The sequence below is a fragment of the Odocoileus virginianus genome, chromosome 10 (genome assembly GCF_023699985.2).
Source record: "Odocoileus virginianus isolate 20LAN1187 ecotype Illinois chromosome 10, Ovbor_1.2, whole genome shotgun sequence".
NCBI lineage: Eukaryota > Metazoa > Chordata > Mammalia > Artiodactyla > Cervidae > Odocoileus > Odocoileus virginianus.
In genome coordinates this window covers 13,973,030-13,981,107 of record NC_069683.1, presented here as the reverse complement: position 1 = coordinate 13,981,107, position 8,078 = coordinate 13,973,030, and positions in this window count along the sequence as shown.

Below are 8,078 nucleotides of genomic sequence, written 5' to 3'. Positions count from 1 at the left end.
CAGCAGGAGGGGCCCAGTCTTCCAGTTTACATTGTATTTCTGGGATAATTACTAATGGCACACATCATTTTTATTAGCTGAGCTGTCTGCATTAAAATGATAGATTTTTTTTATTAAAAACCTCCAAGGGAACTGCCATCTCAGTAGAAGGATAATTTTCCATTTAGTTTAAGAGCAGATGGTTACCGAAATGTTCAATGTAAATAAAATGAGACTCAGCCTAAGCATTGGGTAAACATATCGGAAATTTCCCTGTCTGCTTCAAGCCTCCTGCCTTCTCTGGCTCTCCCAGCCCCTCCTCAGGCCTGAACCGAACTCCTCCCCACAGTGAAGGGAATTCTTCCCCCAAACCACTTGGGAAAATCCAGGCCTCCAGGAGTGCTGAAAGTTGGACCATAAAGAAGGCTGAGCACTGAAGAACTGATGCTTTTGAACTGTGGTCCTGGAGAAGACTTGAGAGTCCCTTGGACAGCAAGGAGATCAAACCAGTCAACCCTAAAGGAAATCAACCCTGAATATTCATTAGAAGAATCAATGCTGAAGCTGAAACTCCAATACTTTGGCCACCTGATGCAAAGAACGGACTCATTAGAAAAGACCCTGATGCTGGGCAAGATTAACAGCAAGAGAAGCAGGGGGCAACAGAGGATGAGATGGTTGGAATGGCATCATTGACTCAATGGACATGAGTTTGAGCAAACTCCATGGGATAAGGAAAGACAGGGAAGCCTGGTGTGCTGCGGTTCATGGGGCTGCAGAGGGGAACTCAGCTTAGCAACTGAACAACAGGAGCGGTGAGCCAACCGATGAACAATGATCTACTAGGGGTCCACCCAGCAACTTGGGGTGCTGCTGATGTTGCTATAGAGACTGCAGCTTGAGAAATCAAGAAGCAGGGTGGAGAGAGGCAAGGACTATAACCCCATCACAGAGCAATGGTCTGGGTGGGCATCAACAGACCTGGGTGCCCCGTACTGGGAAAATGCCCTCTGCTCTCAGGACCTTCACCTTCCACTGAACAATGGGGGCCTTGGATCAGCCATAGCTCCCAAAGGAGTTAAGTGGGAGAGAATGTTTCCCTGAAAAAAAGAAAGAAAGATTTAACAACCAAAGTGATTGGGAAACATTGAGTTATGCTGATTTCTTTATTGCAAGAACATCTACTGTGTTAATATGGATTGTATTTCTCTATGTGTGTGTGTGCTAGCTTGCTTCAGTCATGTCTGACACTCTGAAACACTGACACTGGTTTTTATTAAACTGAAAAGGAAATCAAGAGTGTCTTTTCCACCTGTAAACCGGGTCTCTCTCTTAAGCAAATTGAAAGGGGAAGAGGACCAATGACAGGATCAGGGTCCAAACTAAAAGATAGGCTTCACACAAGGAACGCTGCTCAGTACTATGTGGCAGCCTGCATGAGAGGGACTCTGAAGGAGAATGGATACATGTGCATGTGTGGCTGAAGCCCTTTGCTGACCACCTGGAACAGTCATGTTGTTAATCATCTAAGCTGCTGCTGCTGAGATGCTTCAGTCATGTCTGACTTTTTGCAACCCCATGGACTGTAGCCCACCAGGCTCCTCTGTCCCTGGGATTCTCCAGGCAAGAATCTTAGAGTGGGCTGCCACTCCCTCCTCCAGGGGATCTTCCCAACCCAGGGATCAAACCCACGTCTCTTATGTCTCTTGCATAGGCAGGCAGGTTCTTTACCACTAGCACCACCTGGGAAGCCCCATTAATCAACTACACTCCAATATAAAACAAAAAGGTTTTAAAAAATTAAATAATTGATCATATTTTTTAAAAGAAAAAAAAAAGGGAGAGAGAGATGAGCTTGCAGACAGAAACGCTGAGAGCCAGAGAGGAGAGAGAGAAAGGAAGGACTCGCAATGACGTGGCCAACAATGCTGGACTCTGGGATTATCACTGAATTTACTTATTTCTTTGTGATTTTTCTTAGTGTTTTCCAAGTTGTCTTCACTGAGCATGTTTCAGTGTTCTTTCTAAAATATGCACTATTTCAGACAGACCAATCAATGTTTGTTGATTTTTTCTTTTTACTTTTTTTGAAAATAGAGGCCATGTTGCCCTTGGATTCTCAGCTTTGGTGCAGATCCATGGGTTTTGGAGTGTCAGGGGTGGGACAGGTGGGAGGAGCCTGTGAGGTCACCTTTCCCCGGGGCTACTGCGCTTTTTCAGATACAAAACCTTTTCTTCAAACCAAACCTTCTTCCGAGGCCTGGAGAAGGGGAGAGTACATCTGGGTAAAGCCAAGGGTGGGGTAAATAGGGGTTCCCCAGGTCCTGAAACACCACCTTGGAGTCCACAGGCCTCGGTATGAAAGCTATCATCTAACTCCCCGCCCCACCCCATTCCCCAAAGACACACTTTTTTCAAATTGAGCACAAAAAGCTCATATTGAAGATACCACACAGCAAGTTGGTAACCAAACCAGGTCAGACCCAGAACTTGCCCAGGATGGCCTCCTTGGCCCTGACCGATCTGTCTATCACAAACAAGTCGCTGAGGCCATGGGGAGGGGAGACACTGGCAGTCTGAAGCCCGTCCGGACCCACCCTGAAAGCTGGGGCTCAGTGAGATTTCTCAAATCACACGTGTCAGAATATCAGGGTACTGTTGGTTATAAAGGGGGAAGAAGGCAGTGGAAGGAGCAGCAACAGAGCCAGGACAGAAATTTCTTGTTAGTTCTATCAGACCAATGTCGCTGCATCTCCACCGCTGTATCTGTCATACGGAGACGGTGTATTTCTCTTCCTGGAAGCAGACTGCGTCTTGTGGCCTCTCCCACCCTGGGGTCAGCAGGGGGCAGTGGAAAGTCAGGAGACCGAGCTCTGCCACTGACTATCTGTGTGCCTTTAGCAAGTCACTTCGCCTCCCTGGGCTTTAGTTTGCATCATCTGAGGGAGTAAGATTAGATCAGGGATGGCTAAGAGGTTCACTCATGGGTTGTAATTTGTTGTTGTTTAGTCGCTAAGTCATGTCTGACTCTTTTGTGGCCCCATGGACTGTAGCCGCCAGGCTCCTCTGTCCATGAGATTTCCCAGGCAAGAATACTGGGGTAGGTTGTCATCTCCCTCTCCTGGGGATCTCCCAAACCCAGGGACCGAACGCATATCTCCTGCACTGGCAGGCGGATTCTTTACCACTGAGCAACCAGGGAAGCCCACTCATGGGTTAACCCTGGTCAGCCAGTGGAGAGTGCCTGGAGAGATCGCTGAATAGGATACTGAAGCAGCTCCTGAGCTCATGGGAAGGTGATGGGGGTGTGCTCTCCCCACATCAAGGAGTCCAAACTGGTAGCACGTCTCTAGGCAACACTTCCTATACTATAGGAATCAGGAAAGCCTGACCTGGGCATTCTTGTGAACCCTCTGGAATCCTAGGACCTCCCTCTTCCCTAGGCTTTGTCTCCCTACTCTGTCTGACCCAAAACTTAGGGGTCATCCAATCAGAATCTGAAGCTAATGGGCCCTTGAACAGAGGGGCCTCAGATAGTCACCCCTGGACAATCCCCCCAAGCTGCCCAGCACCCTGCACTGAGATCCGGAGAGAATCTGGAAGGGAGGGTGTGACTCACAGGTTGACCTTACTCTGTACAGTAAGTGTGTGTTCCTGAGAAAATTGCACTCAAATTGAATTTTTATAAATGGAATCCTATTTGGGCAATGATTTACAACACAATTTCTGAGATACTTTATCTTCATTTTGAAGTAATGTTCCTAACGTTTTAGTTTTAGAACTCCCCTTCCTTTTTTAAGCACCAAGAATGTTCCAGGCTGATGATGTGACAGAAACCACCAAGTCCTACCCCTTCAGTTTCTAGGAATTTGAAGCCCAGAGATGGAAGAAGATGAGCGTTTGTCAAGCAACTGCAAAGTCTCAAGTACCGTTTTAGCTTTTCATATGCATCATGTTGCTCAATTTTCCAACAATCCCACGAGATGGGATGGGTGTCATCTCCCCTTTATCGATGAATAAAGTGAGGTTCAGGCAGGTTAGTCACTCAGTCACGTCTGACTCTTTGCAACCCCGTGGACTGTAGCCAGCCAGGCCCCTCTGTCCATAGGATTCTCCAGGCAGGAATATTGGAGTGGGTTGCCATTTCCTCTCCAGGGGATCTTCCCAACCCAGGGATCAAACCAGTGTCTCCTCTGCCTCCTGCATTAACTGGCAGATTCTTTTACCACTGAGCCACCTGGAAAGCTCAGATGGTAAAGAATCTGCCTGCAATGCGGGAGACCTGTGTTCAATCCCTGGGTTGGAAAGATCCCCTGGAGGAGGAAATGGCAACTCACTCCAGTAGTGTTGCCTGGAGAATCCCATGGACAGAGGAGCCTGGTGGGCCCCATTCCATAAGGTTGCGAGCATACACACACAGGGCGATTATATAACTGGCACATAGACACCCAGCTCATAAGTGGCTGCTTCAAATCCCTGAGGACGTCCATTGCTCACTCCATTCTGACCTGTGACCTGTGATGGTCTGCATGACCAGGCCCCTCTCTTATGTCCCTCTAACCTCACTGGCCTCCTTTCCAGTCCTCAAACCAGACACCCCAGGGCCTTTGCACTTGTTCCTTCTGCCTGAATGCTCTTCTCACTCACCTTATTTGCCTGGTATTCAGGTATCACACTCATAACTCACATCTCCACGGAGTCTTACCTTCCCAACCTCCCACACACTTTCTATTATACTAACTTACTTTGTTCTCTTCATAACAGTTATCACTATATGAAATTACTTTTTTGTTGTTCGTTTATTTATTTACTGTCACCCTACTAGACTACAAGTTCCATGAAGACAAGGACCTATCTCTCATTTCCCTCTGTATCTCCAATCCCTACAGAACCTGGGATGCTCAGTAAATCTTGCAGGACAAAAGAGTGTAGCAGAACTGGGTTTTAAATCCAGATCTACACAAACTCTGAAGCCCAAAGAGCTTCACATCATACCCCAATGTTCTCATGCTCTAAGAATTATTTTTACAAACTATTCCTCAATGGAAAAGTTCTCTGAACTTGCCTTTGAAATATAACATTTTGGAGTTTGTTACATGGGACTAGCACAGATGAGAATCTCTTGTTCGAATAAAATGAAATAAAAAATCCAGATCCAGAGGTAACCATGGCTCTGGAAGATCAAGAAGACTCCATATCCCTTGGAAGAATCTCAAGGGGAGCAAATGACTTGTCCCCAAAAGTTTTCCTGTGACCAGCTTCTCACTAGACCAGCCCACACTGCCAGGAATTGACTGGATCTTAACTGACAAGCCTGGGTTCCCAACACCTGTGGAAGAGCAACTTTATAGCATCAGTAGTAAAGTCAGCGGCCCCTTCTTTATGTGCCCGGAGGGTAATTGCTGGCATAAATGATCATCAAGCAGAGCAGGGTGAGAGGCCAGGTAAGGAGAGAGGCCCTGTGCCCTGGGAAGAAACGATGCCACATCTGGGGCTCACTTATCACAGTAAGAACCATAGCAACCACATAATTCCAGGTACCATGCTGGGTGCTTTGCACTTGATGTTAAGACCCACTTTACAGAAGAGGAAACTGAGGCTCAGAGAGGTTAAGAGACTGATTCTACATCCTCCAGTAACAGAGTTGAAAATCAAAAGTTTATCATTATAAAAGGCCCTCCTTTTATCCCTCGTAATATTTTTTTTATTCTGACTTTGAACAAATATCTACTTTGTATTAATATAGCCATTGCAACATTATTATAATTAGCATGTGCATAGTGTATATTTTTCCATCCATTTACTTTTAACCTGTGTCTTTATAGTTAAAATGAGGTTTCTGTAGATCATATGTAGTTTGGTCTTGCTTTTTTATGAAGTCTGATAACCTCTACCTTTGAACTGAAATGTTTAGACAATTTATATTTAATTATAATCATCGACATGTTTGGTTTAAATTTATCATCTTGCTATTTGTTTTCCATTTGTCTCATCTGTCCTTTGTTCCTATTTCTTTTTTAACTACCTTCTTTTGGACCAGCTGAGTGTTCGTGTAGTATCCCATTTTATCTCTGTTAGCTAATTAGCTGTACCTCTTTTTTTATTTTTAGCAGTTATTCTAAGGTTTAAAATACACAACTTAATTTGTTTAAGAAATCTTAAAATACTTAACTTCCATTTCTCCCTTCTTTTCTTTATAGGACTGTTGTAAACACTTTACTTCTATTCATATGATAAACATCGTAATACAAATTATCCTTTAAAGAATTTTTTTAAATGGGGAAAAAACCCTTATGTTTTTGCCTCTTCTGACACTCCTTGTTTCCATTTCTTCTTCCTTTATGAAAAACAAACAAGCAAAAACCATCATTTGTGGTGTGTTAACACATGCTAGGCACAGAAACCTCGTTACCACATTTAAGTCTTACAAGAACCCTGACACAAGTTACTAACCACATGTTCTAGATGAGGAAACTCAGGAATGAGAGGGAAACACAGCCCTTGAAAGAAAACGAAAGCCAGGATGGGCCCTTTCGGGACGGGGGCAGGGGCCCCTGGGGAAGACGGAGCGGTTAGTTGGAGCATAGATGGGCCTGGGGAAGGAAGGAGAGAGGCCGGGGAGGATGCGGCCTGCACCGAGAGGAGCCCAGGCCACTGGACACCCCCTCCTCGGGGCCCACCCCAGCTCAGCGGGCCCCAGGCTTGCTGGCATTGCCTTCTCCTAAGGCAGTCCGAGGGGAGAGGCGGAAGAGATGGGAGACCGAGACATTCCCGCTGTCAGGGACTCTCAGGGGTGAAGCCCTTGCCTCTGAGCTGGGAGGCCTTCTCTCCTCTCCCTCTGTGCCCCTCGTGGCAGATCCCCACTTCTGTCAGCCTCTGACCTGGGTGGAACGTTCACTGTCTGTTTCCTCCCCAGGTCTCACTTGCCTGAGCACACACAGTCACATACATGTGACCTAGAGCACCCAGAGCTTTGCATTCTGCTTTTTCACATGTAACACATCACCTCAAAGACTTTGCCATGTGTCTGCACAGTCTTTGCTAAGCTCGTCTGGGTTTCCTTTTTTCTTTTACAAAAGTCCTTTTTATCACTGCATGATTCTTCACAGAGAAGGCAGACCCAATGGCCGACCCAGTTCCCAAAGGCCTGCTGTTTAAAAGGCTTCCAGTTCTTCCCTGAGGCAAGGGACCCAGCTACCTAGGGCTGTGTTTGGGATTTTTCTCTGAAGCTTGGGGCACTACACCTTAGAGCCCGGACCTCCTAGTCTCTCCTCCACCCCCCAAAGGTGCCAGGCTCTGCCACGACACCGCCTCCCCCAGGAGAGCTGGCCCAGGACAGGCAGGCCCTCCTTTATTCATTCACTCATTCATTCCACAACTGTTACCAAGCACCTCCTGTGCACACAGACCCAAACCACTCACTGGGAATGGGGCACCCCGGAGATGAAGGCAGCAAGTGAATGGGCAGTTCTGACCTAGGAGAGTTTGCGCTTGATGAAAGGCTGGTGGTCTGGGAGCAGAAGGGCTGCTAATCCTGCAGAGAGCTTCCCAGGGGACACGCCCTCGAGCCTGAGATGAAGAGAATATGTGGGAGGCAGCCAGGTAAGCAGATGGGGGTGCAGGAAGAAGGGAAAGAGCACCGACTGGCCAAGGCCCAGGGGTGAGAGAGTGCACCCTTCCAGAAGCACTAAAGACTTCCCGTGTGATCACAGCCCAGGGGATGAGGTGGGAAACAGCGAGAAAGGAGACCAGGAGATAGAAGGGAGCAGGTACCAAGAGCCTGTAAGCTGTGATAAAGTGCTGGCCGTTATCCTGAGGGCACTCGGGGGCCATTGAAGGTTTTTAAGTAGAGGAGAGACCCGACAAAAATTGAATTGTAGTAAACTCATCCTGCCTTCTCATGTTCTCTCCCTGGCAGCAGATTGGGCACCAGGGCAGTTCGGAAGAGCCCTGGGTGCATCCTGAGTCAGAGTTGCTACAGGGGACAGAGCGAAATCATTGTGAAGTCTTAGAGGAGAGCAAGGATCGGAGTGGAGGACAGATGACAGCTGGGCTCCTGGTGAGAGGCCCTGAGCAAAAGCCGGGCAGCTGGAAGACCC